We start from the raw sequence: 12552 nt of genomic DNA, 5'->3' as shown, positions 1-12552 counted from the left end.
TCAGAGCCATTATCTTTTAACTTTGGGGCGTCTAGATATTATTTAGATTTTTTTCGATTCACGTAAAATTAGAATTTCGGTGTTTTATATGAGAGAGCATATGGAGTTGGTGTATATACTGCAAAACAGAGTAGAATAGGGCATTGTATATTTTTTCTGACAGATTATATTCAGAGCCATTTTGTTTTTAACTTTGGGGTGCCCAGATAATATTTAGATTTTTTTCGATTCACTCAAATATAGAATTTCTGTATTTTACCTGAGAGAGTATATGGAGTTGGTGTATATACTTCAAAACAAAGTGAAATAAGGCATTGTATATTTTTTCTAACAGACTATATTCAGAGTAATTTTTTTTTAACACTGAGGTTCCTAGATAATATTTAGATTATTTTCTATTCGGGTAAAATTAGAATTTCGGTATTTTACATGAGAGAGCATCCTGAGTTGGTGTATATACTCCAAAACATAGTAAAATAAGGCATTTTATATTTTTTCTAACAGACTATATTCAGAGCCATTTTCTTTTAACTTTGGGGAGCCTAGATATTATTTAGATTTTTTTGATTTACCTAAAATTAGAATTTCCGTATTTTATATGAGAGAGCATGTTGAGTTGCTGTATATACTCCAAAACAGAGTAGAAAAAGGCATTGTATATTTTTTATGACAGATTTTATTCAGAGAAGTTTTGCTTTTAACATTGGGGTGCCTAGATAATATTTAGATTTTTCCATTTGGGTAGAATTAGAATTTCTGTATTTTACATGACAAAGCATATTCAGTTGGTGTTTATACGACAAAACAGAATAGAAGAGGGCATTGTATATTTTTTCTGACAGATTATATTCAGAGCAATTTTGCTGTTAACATTGGGGTGCCTAGATAATATTTAGATTTTTTCGGTTCAGGTAAAAGTAGAATTTCTGTATTTTACATGAGAGAGCATATTGATTTGGTGTATACACTACAAAACAGAGTAGAAAAGAGCATTGTATGTTTTTTCTGACAGATTATATTCAGAGAAATTTTGCTTTTAACATTGGGGTGCCTGGATAATATTTAGATTCTTTTCGATTTGCTCAAATATACAATTTCTGTATTTTACATGAGAGAGCATACTGAGTTGGTGTATATACTTTAAAAACGAGTAGAATAGGGCATTGTATAATTATTGTGATTGATTATATTCAGAGCAATTTTCTTTTTAACATTGGGTTGCCTAGATAATATTTAGACTTTTTTCGATTTATGTAAAATTAGAGTTTCTGTATTTTACATGAGAGAGCATACTGAGTTGGTGTATATACTCCAAAACAGAGTAGAGTAAGGTATTGTATATTTTTTCTAACAGACTATATTCAGAGCCATTTTCTTTTAACTTTGGGGTGCCTAGATATTATTTAGATTTTTTTCGATTCGTGTAAGATTAGAATTTCTGTATTTTACATGAGAGAGCATATGGAGTTGGTGTATATACTCCAAAACAGAGTAGAAGAGGGCATTGTATATTTTTTCTGACAGATTATATTCAGAGAAATATTGTTTTTAACATTGGGGTGCCTAGATAATATTTAGATTTTTCGATTTGTGTAGAATTAGAATTTCTGTATTTTACATGAGAGAGCATATTAAGTTGGTTTATATACTACAAAACCGCGTAGAAATGGGCATTGTATGTTTTTTCTGACAGATTATATTCAGAGCAATTTCGATTTTAAAATTGGGGTGCCTAGATAATATTTAGATTTTTTTCGATTCGCTTAAATATAGAATTTCTGTATTTTATATTAGAGAGCATATTGGGTCGGTGTATATTCTTTAAAACAGTTTAGAATAGGGCATTTTATATATTCCCTCTTTTTGGATTGTTTGAAATACTTTTAGAAGGAATGGTACCAGCTCCTCCTTGTGTGTCTGGTAGAATTCGGCTGTGAACCCATCTGGACCTGGGCTTTTTTGTGTGGTAGGCTGTTAATTGCTGCCTCAACTTCAGACCTGTTTATTGGTCTATTCATAGTTTCAGCTTCCTCCTGGTTTAGGCTTGGGAGGACACAGGAGTCCAGGAATTTATCCATTTCTTCCAGGTTTACTAGTTTATGCGCATAGAGTTGTTTGTAATATTCTCTGATGATGGTTTGAATTTCTGTGGAATCTGTGGTGATTTCCCCTTTATCATTTTTTATTGAATCTATTTGGTTGTTCTCTCTTTTCTTTTTAATCAATCTGGCTAGTGGTCTGTCTATTTTGTTGATCTTTTCAAAAAACCAGCTCTTGGATTTATTGATTTTTTGAAGGGTTTTTCGTGTCTCAATCTCCTTCAGCTCAGCTCTGATCTTAGTTATTTCTTGTCTTCTGCTGGGTTTTGAGTTTTTTTGATCTTGCTCCTCTAGCTCTTTCAATTTTGACGATAGGGTATCAATTTTGGATCTCTCCATTCTCCTCATATGGGCACTTATTGCTATATACTTTCCTCTAGAGACTGCTTTAAATGTGTCCCAGAGGTTCTGGCACGTTGTGTCTTCGTTGTCATTGGTTTCGAAGAACTTCTTTATTTCTGCCTTCATTTCGTTGTTTACCCAGTCAACATTCAAGAGCCAGTTGTTCAGTTTCCATGAAGCTGTGCGGTTCTGGGTCGGTTTCTGAATTCTGAGTTCTAACTTGATTGCACTATGGTCTGAGAGGCTGTTTGTTATGATTTCAGTTGTTTTGCATTTGTTGAGCAGTGCTTTACTTCCAATTATGTGGTCAATTTTAGAGTAGGTGTGATGTGGTGCTGAGAAGAATGTGTATTCTGTGGATTTGGGGTGGAGAGTTCTGTAAATGTCTATCAGGTTTGCTTGCTCCAGGTCTGAGTTCAAGCCCTGGATATCCTTGTTGATTTTCTGTCTGGTTGATCTGTCTAGTATTGACAGTGGAGTGTTAAAGTCTCCCACTATGATTGTGTGGGAGTCTAAGTCCTTTTGTAAGTCATTAAGAACTTGCCTTATGTATCTGGGTGCTCCTGTGTTGGGTCCATATATGTTTAGGATCATTAGCTCTTCTTGTTGTATCGATCCTTTTACCATAATGTAATGGCCTTCTTTGTCTCTTTTGATCTTTGTTGCTTTAAAGTCTATTTTATCAGAGATGAGAATTGCAACTCCTGCTTTTGTTTGCTTTCCATTAGCTTGGTAAATCTTCCTCCATCCCTTTATTTTGAGCCTTTGTGTATCCTTGCATGTGAGATGGGTTTCCTGGATACAGCACACTGATGGGTTTTGGATTTTTATCCAATTAGCCAGTCTGTGTCTTTTGATTGGTGCATTTAGTCCACTTACATTTAGGGTTAATATTGTTATGTGTGAATTTGATACTGCCATTTTGATGCTAAGTGGCTGTTTTGCCTGTTAGTTGTTGTAGATTCTTCATTATGTTGAAGCTCTTTAGCATTCAGTGTGATTTTGGAATGGCTGGTACTGGTTGTTTCTTTCTATGTGTAGTGCCTCTTTTAGGAGCTCTTGTAAAGCAGGCCTGGTGGTGACAAAATCTCTGAGTACTTGCTTGTTTGCGAAGGATTTTATTTTTCCTTCACTTCTGAAGCTCAGTTTGGCTGGATATGAAATTCTGGGTTGAAAGTTCTTTTCTTTAAGAATGTTGAATATTGGCCCCCACTCTCTTCTGGCTTGTAGTGTTTCTGCCGAGAGATCTGCTGTGAGTCTGATGGGCTTCCCTTTGTGGGTGACCCGACCTTTCTCTCTGGCTGCCCTTAGTATTCTCTCCTTTATTTCAACCCTGTTGAATCTGACGATTATGTGCCTTGGGGTTGCTCTTCTTGCGGAATATCTTTGTGGTGTTCTCTGTATTTCCTGCAATTGAGTGTTGGCTTGTCTTGCTACGTGGGGGAAATTTTCCTGGATGATGTCCTGAAGAGTATTTTCCTGCTGGGATTCATTCTCTTCGTCCCCTTTTGGTACACCTATCAAACGTAGGTTAGGTCTTTTCACATAGTCCCACATTTCTTGGAGACTTTGTTCATTCCTTTTTGCGCTTTTTTCTCTGATGTTGGTTTCTCGTTTTATTTCATTGAGTTGGTCTTCGACTTCAGATATTCTTTCTTCTGCTTGGTCAATTCGGCTATTGAAACTTGCGTTTGCTTCGCGAAGTTCTCGTATTGTGTTTTTCAGCTCCTTTAATTCATTCATATTCCTCTCTAAGGTATCCATTCTTGTTATCATTTCCTCAAATCTTTTTTCAAATCTTTTTTCAAGGTTCTTAGTTTCTTTGCATTGATTTAATACATGCTCTCTTAGCTCACAAAAGTTTCTCATTATCCATCTTCTGAAGTCTAATTCAGTCATTTCGTCACAGTCGTTCTCCGTCCAGCTTTGTTCCCTTGCTGGTGAGGAGTTTTGGTCCTTTCTAGGAGGCGATGTGTTCTGGTTTCGGGTGTTTTCCTCCTTTTTGCGCTGGATTCTTCCCATCTTTGTGGATTTGTCCGCTGGTCGTCTGCGTAGTTGCTGACTTTTCGTTTGGGTCTCTGAGTGGACACCCAGAATGTTGATGATGAAATATTTCTGTTGCTTGGTTTTCCTTCTACCAGTCTAGCCCCTTCGCTGTACGACTGTTGAGGTCCGCTCCAGACCCTGCTTGTCTGGGGTGCACCTCTAGTAGCCGTGGCACAGCGAGGGATGCTACCAGTTTCTTTTTCTGCTCTCTTTGTCCCAGGATGATGCCTTCCTAATGACAGTCTTTTGGATATAGAGGGGTCAGGGAGCTGCTTGAGGAGACAGTTTGTACTTTATAGGGGTTTAATTGCTGAGCTGTGCACTCTGTTGTTCATTCAGGGCTGTTAGGCTGCTGTGTTTGATTCTGCTGCAACACAGCTCATTAAAGAACCCTTTTTTTTTTCTCAAATGCTCTGTGTTGAAAGGTTTGGGCTTTATTTTTGGATGTTCGATGAGGTGTCCTGCCCAGCTCGAAGGCAGACTAGCCACTGTTTGGCTGCCGAGGCTCCGCCCTGCTGTTCTGTGATTCGCGCTGTTCCTGCCGGCTCTGCTGTGGTCTCCGCCACGCCCTGCGGCGGAGTCTCTTCGTTGTAGCGTGTTGCCTCAGCAACGGCAGGCTAAGTCAGCAGTGGGCGTGTATCTCAGTAGGGACGGGTTGCCTCGGCAACGGCTGGCTGCGTCAGCAGTGGGCGTGTGTCTCAGTTGGGGCGGGTTGCCTCGGCAACGGCTGGCTGCGTCAGCAGTGGGCGTGTATATCAGTTGGGGCAGGTTGCCTCTGTAGTGGTGGACGCCCCTCCCCCACAGAGCGTCTCGGACCGTCTGCCCGGGATAGTTTGAAATCGCGGTTTTGTTCGTCCCACTGGGTATCCCAAACGATCTGTCCCTACAATCCCCTGGGCTGGGCTACTGTGCAAGTCTCATTCAGTCTCAAGTCCAGCCCTCTCAAGTCTCAGGCTGCCGGTTCAACAAGGCACCCGGACAAGCGCGCCCTGTGGGGATTGCTGGGTAGGGCCGGCCGCCGCCACCCCGGCTGCCAGCTTCATCAGGCAGACCTACTGCCTGGCGTCCCGTGTCTTTTTATACTTGGGAGTTTCCCCGTTCTGTGGGCAACAAAGATCAGTCTGGAAATGCAGCACTGTCTCACCGTTTGCGGATTCAACGCGGGCTCCAATCCTGGGTTGTTCTCACAGTGCCATCTTGAGTCCCCTCCCAGCCATTTTCTTTTAACTTTGCGATGCCTAGATATTATTTAGAATTTTTTCGATTCACGTAAAATTTAAATTTCGGTATTTTATATGAGAGAGCATATTGAGTTGGTGTATATACTACAAAACAGAGTAGAGAAGGGCAATGTATATTTTTTCTGACAGATTATATTCAGAGCAATTTTGCTTTTAGCATTTGGGTGCCTAGATAATATATAGATTTTTTCAATTTGCTTAAATATAGAATTTATGTATTTAATATTAGAGAGCATATGGAGTTGGTCTATATACTCCGAAACAGAGTAGAATAGGGCATTGTATATTTTTTCAGACAGATTATGTTAAGAGCAATTTTGTTTTTAACATTGGGGTTTCTAGATAATATTTAGATTTTTTTTGATTCACATAAAATTTGAATTTCGGTATTTTACATTAGAGAGCATACTGAGTTAATGTATATACTCCAAAATAGAGTAGAATAAGGGATTGTATATTTCTTCTAACAGCCTATATTCAGAGTTATTTTTTTCTACCTTTCCCACGCCTAGATAATATTTAGATTTTTTCGATTCGGGTAAAATTAGAATTTCTGTATTTTACATGAGAGAGCACACTGAGTTGGTGTATATACACCAAAACAGAGTAGAAATGGGCTTTGTATGTTTGTTCTGACAGATTATATTTAGAGCAATTTTGCTTTTAACATTCGGGTGCCTAGATAATATTTAGATTTTTTCGATTTGGGTAAAATTATAATTTCTGTATTCTACATGAGAGAGCATACAGAGTTGGTGTATATACTCCAAAACAGAGTAGAATAGGGCATTGTATATTATATCTGACAGATTATAATCAGAACAATTTTGTTTTTAACATTGGGGTGCCTAGATAATATTTAGATTTTTTTTGATTCACGTAAAATTAGAATTTCGGTATTTTACAGGAGAGAGCATACTTAGTTGGTGTATATACTCTAAAAAAGAGTAGAATAGGGCATTGTATATTTTTTATCACAGATTATATTCAGAGCAATTTTGTTTTTTACATTGGGGTGCCTAGATAACATTTAGATTTTTTTGATTCGGGTAAAATTAGAATTTCTGTATTTTACATTAGAGAGCATATTGAGTTTGTGTATATACTACAAAACAAAGTTGAAAAGGACATTGTTTATTTTTTCTGCCAGGTTATATTCAGAGCAATTTTGCTATTAACAATCGGGTGCCTAGATAATATTTAGATTCTTTTGGATTCAAGTAAAATTAGAATTTTGGTATTTTACATGAGAGAGCATATTGTGTTGGTGTATATACTCCAAAACAGAGTAGAAAAGGGCATTGTATATTTTTTCTGACAGATTATATCAAGAGCAAATTTGCTTTTAACATTGGGGTCCCTAGATAATATTTAGATTATTTTCGATTCACGTAAAATTAGAATTTCTGTGTTTTACATGAGAGAGCATACTGAGTTGGTGTATATACTCCAAAACAGAGTAGAATAGGGCATTGTATATTTTTTCTGGCAGATTTTATTTAGAGCAATTTTGTTTTTAACATTGGGGTGCCAATATAATATTAAGCATTATTCGATTTGGGTAAAATTACAATTTCTGTATTTTACTTGAGAGAGCATACTGAGTTGGTGTGTATACTACAAAAAAGAGTAGAAAAGAACATTGTATAATTTTTCGGACAGATTATATTCAAAGCTATTTTGTTTTTAACATTGGGGTGCCCAGATAATATTTAGATGTTTTTGATTCGCTTAAATATAGAATTTTTGTATTTACAAGAGAGAGCATATTGTGTTGGAGTATATACTCCAAAAAATAGTAGAAAAGGGCATTGTATATTTCTTCTCACAGATAATATTCAGAGCAATTTTTCTCTTAACAATCGGGTGCTTAGATAATATTTAGAATTTTTTGGATTCACGTAAAATTTGAATTTCGGTATTTTACATGAGAGAGCATATTGAGTTGGTGTATATACTACAAAACAGAGTAGAAAAGGGCATTGTACATTTTTTCTGACAGATTATATTCAGAACAATTTTGCTATTAACTTTTGGGTGCCTAGATAATATTTAGATTCTTTTGGATTCAAGTAAAATTAGAATTTCGGCATTTTACATGAGAGAGCATACTAAGGTGGTGTATATACTCCAAAACAGAGTAGAATAAGGCATTGTATATTTTTCTAACAAACTATATTCAGAGGAATTTTCTTTTAACTTTGGGGCGCCTAGATATTATTTAGATTTTGTCCGATTCACGTAAAATTAAAATTTCGATATTTTAAATGAGAGTGCGTATTGAGTTGGTGTATATACTTCAAAATGGAGTAGAAAAAAGCATTGTATATTATTTCTGACATATTATATTCAGAGCAATTTTGCTTTTAGCATTGGTGTGCCTAGATAATATATAGATTTATTTCGATTCACTTAAATATAGAATTTCTGTATTTTATATGAGAGAGCATATGGAGTTGGCTTATATACTCCAAAACAGGGTAGAATAAGGCATTGCATATTTTTTCAGACAGATTATATTCAGAGCAATTTTGTTTTTAACATTGGGTTTCCAAGATAGTATTTAGATTATTTTCGATTCACGTAAAATTAGAAATTCGGTATTTAATATGAGAGAGCATACTGAGTTGGTGTATATACTCCAAAACAGAGTAGAATAAGGCATTGTATATGTTTTCTAACGGACTATATTCAGAGCCATTTTCTTTTAATTTTGGAACGCCTATATATTATTTAAATTTTATTAGATTCACGTAAAATTAGAATATTTGTATTTTATATGAGAGAGCATATTGAGTTGGTGTATATACTCCAAAACAAAGTAGAAAAGGGCATTGTATATTTTTTCTGACAGATTATATTCAGAGCAATTTTGCTTTTAACATTGGGGTGCCTAGATCATGTTTACATTTTTTTTCGATTCGCTTAAATATAGATTTTCTGTATTTTCCATGAGGGAGCATATGGAGTTAATGTATATTTTCCAAAACAGAGTAGAATAGGGCATTGTATATTTTTTCTGACAGATTATATTCAGAACAATTTTGTTTTTAACATTGGGGTGCCTAGATAATGTTTAGATTTTTTTCGATTCACGTAAATTTTGAATTTTGGTATTTTACCTGAGAGAGCATATTGAGTTGGTGTATATACCCCAAAACAGAGTAGAATAGGGCATTGTATATTTTTTCTTACAGATTATATTCAGAGAAATTTTGTTTTTATCATTGGGGTAACTAGATAATATTTAGATTTTTTTCACTTCAGGTAAAATTAGAATTTCGGTATTTTACATGAGAGAGCATACTGAGTTGGTGTATATACTCCAAAACAAAGTAGAATAGCGCATTGTATATTTTTTCTGACAGATTATATTCAGAGAAATTTTGCTTTTAACAATGGTGTGCCTAGATAATATTTACATTGTTTCGATTCACTTAAAATTAGAATCTCGGTATTCTAAATGAGAGAGCATATTGAGTTGGTGTATATAATCCAAAACAGTGCAGAAAAGGGCATTGAATATTTTTTCTGACAGATTATATTCAGAGAAATTTTGTTTATAACATTGGGGTGCCTAGATTATATTTACATTTTTGTCGATTCATGTAAATTAGAATTTCAGTATTTTACATGTGAGAGACTATTGAGTTGGTGTATATACCCCAAAACAAAGTAGAATAGGGCATTGTATATTTTTTCTGACAGACTGTATTCAGAGCAATTTTGCTTTTAACATTGCTGTGCCTAGGTAATATTTAGAGTTTGTTCGATTTGCGTGAAATTAGAATTTCAGTATTTTACATGAGAGAGCATATTGAGTTGGTGTATATACTCCAAAACAGAGTGAAAAAGAGCATTGTATACCTTTTCTGACAGATTATATTCAGAGAAGTTTAGCTTTTTACATTGGGGTTCTTACATATTATTTAGATTTTTTTCGATTGGCGTACAATCAGAATTTCAGTATTTTACATGAGAGAGCATATTGAGTTGGTGTGTATACTCCAAAACAGAGTAGAATAAGGCATTGTATATTTTTTGACAGATTATATTCAAAGCCATTTTCTTTCAACATTGGGGTGTCTATATTATATTTAGATTTTTATCGATTCGTGTATAATAAAAATTTCGGTATTTTACATGTGAGAGAATATTGGGTTGGTGTATATACTCCAAAACGAAGTCGAAAAGGGTATTGTATATTTTTTCTGACAGACTATATTCAGAGCAATTTTACTTTCAACATTGGGGTGCCTAGGTAATATGTAGATTTTTTTTCGATTCACGTAAATTTCGAATTTCGGTATTTCACATGAGAGAGCATATTGAATTGGTGTATATACTCAAAAACACAGTAGAAAAGGGTATTGTGTATTTTTTCTGACAGATTATAGTGAGAGAAATTTTGCTTTTAACATTGGGGTACCTAGATAATATTTTGATTTTTTACCGTTCATGTAAAATTAGAATTTCTGTATTTTACATGAGAGAGCATATTGAGTTGGTTTATATACTCCAAAACCGAGGAGAATAAGGCATTGTAAATTTTTTCTAACAGACTATATTCAGAGTTATTTTCTTTTAACTTTGGGGCACGTAGATATTATTTAGATTTTATTCGAATCACATAAAATTAGAATTTTGGTATTTTACATCAGAGAGCATATTGAGATGGTGTATATAGTCCGAAAAAGAGTAAAAAGGGGCATTGTATATTTTTTCTGAAAGATTATATTCAGAGTAATTTTGCTTTCATCATTGGGGTGCCTAGATAATATTTAGATTTTTTTCGATTCACGTAAAATAAGAATTTCGGTATTTTACATGAGAGAGCATACTGAGTTGATGTATATACTTCAAAACAGAGTAGAATAGGGCATTGTATATTTTTTCTGACAGATTATATTCAGAGTAGTTTTTTTTAACATTGGGGTGCCTAGATAATATTTAAATTTTTTAAATTCGGGTAAATTAGAATTTCTGTATTTTACATGAGAGAGCATACTGAGTTGCTGTATATACTACAAAACAAAGTAGAAAAGTGCATTGTATATTTTTTCTGACAGATTATATTCAGAGCAATTTTGCTTTTAACATTGGGGTACCTAGATAACATTTAGATTTTTTTCGATTCGCTTAAATATAGAATTTCTGGATTTTACATGAGAGAGCATATGGAGTTGGTGTATATACTCCAAAACAGACTAGAAAAAAGCATTGTATATTTTTTACAGACAGATTATATTCAGAGCAATTTTGCTTTTATCATTCGGGTGCCTAGATAATATTTCAATTTTTTTCAATTCACGTAAATTTAGAGTTTCGGTATTTTACATGAGAGAGCATATTGAGTTGTTGTATATACCAGAAAACAGAGTAGAAGAAAACATTGTATATTTTCTCTGAAAGATTATATTCAGAACAATTTTGTTTTTAACATTGGGGTGCCTAGATAATATTTAGATTTTTTACGATTCGCTTAAATATAAAATTTCTGTATTTTACATGAGAGAGCATATGCAACTGGTGTATATACTACAAGAAAGAGTAGAATAAAGCATTGTATAATTTTTCTGACAGATTATATTCAGAACAATTTTGTTTTTAACATTGGGGTGCCTAGGTAATATTTAGATTTTTCGATTCGGTTAAAATTAGAATTTTGATATTTTCCATGAGAGAGCACACTGAGTTGGTGTATATACTCCAAAACAGGGTAGAATAGTGCATTGTATATTTTAACTGACAGATTATATTCAGAGAAATTTTGTTTTTAACATTGGGGTGCCTAGATAATATTTAGATATTTTTGAATTGGGTAAAATTAGAATTTCTGTATTTTACATGAGAGAGTAAATTGAGTTGGTTTATATACTACAAAAAAGAGTAGAAAAGGGCATCGTTTATTTTTTCTGACAGATTATATTCAGAGAAATTTTGCTTTTAACCTTGGGGTGCCTTGATCATATTTAGAATTTTTTGATTCATTGAAATATAGAATTTCTGTATTTTACATGAGAGAGCATATGGAGTTGGTGTATATACTCCAAAACAGAGTAGAATAGGGCATTCTATATTTTCTCTGACAGATTATATTAAGAGATATTTTCTTTTAACTTTGGGGCGCCTAGATATTATTTAGATTTTTTTTGATTCACGTAAAATTAGAATTTTGCTCTTTTACATGACAGAGCATATTGAGTTGGTGTATATACACCAAAAAAGAGTAAAATTGGGCATTGTAGGTTTTTTATGAAAGCTTATATTCAGATAAATTTTGCTTTTAACTTTGGGGTGCCTAGACAATATTTAGATTTTATTTGATTCACGTAAATTTAGAATTTCGGAATTTTACATGAGAGAGCATACTGAGATGGTGTATATACTTCAAAATAGACTAGAATAAGGCATTGTATATTTTCCCTAACAGACTATATTCAGAGCCATTTGCTTTTAACTGTGGGGCGCCTATGTATTATTTAGATTTCTTTTGATACACTTAAATTTAGAATGTTGGTATTTTACATGAGAGGGCTTATTGAGTTGGTGTATATACTCTAAAAATGAGTAAAATAGGGCATTGTATATTTTTTCAGACAAATTATATTCAGAGAAATTTTGCTTTAACATTGGGGTGCCTAGATAATATTTAGATTTTTTTCGATTCACGGAAAATTAGAATTCCGGTATTTTACAAGATAGAGCATAGTGAGTTGGTGTATATAGTCCAAAAAAGAGTAGAATAGGACATTGTATATTTATTCTGACAGATTATATTCACAGCAATTTTGTTTTTAACATTGGGGTGCCTAGATAATATT

This window comes from Callithrix jacchus, chromosome Y (genome assembly GCF_049354715.1).
Source record: "Callithrix jacchus isolate 240 chromosome Y, calJac240_pri, whole genome shotgun sequence".
Taxonomy (NCBI): Eukaryota; Metazoa; Chordata; class Mammalia; order Primates; family Cebidae; genus Callithrix; species Callithrix jacchus.
This window is presented reverse-complemented; position numbering follows the sequence as displayed.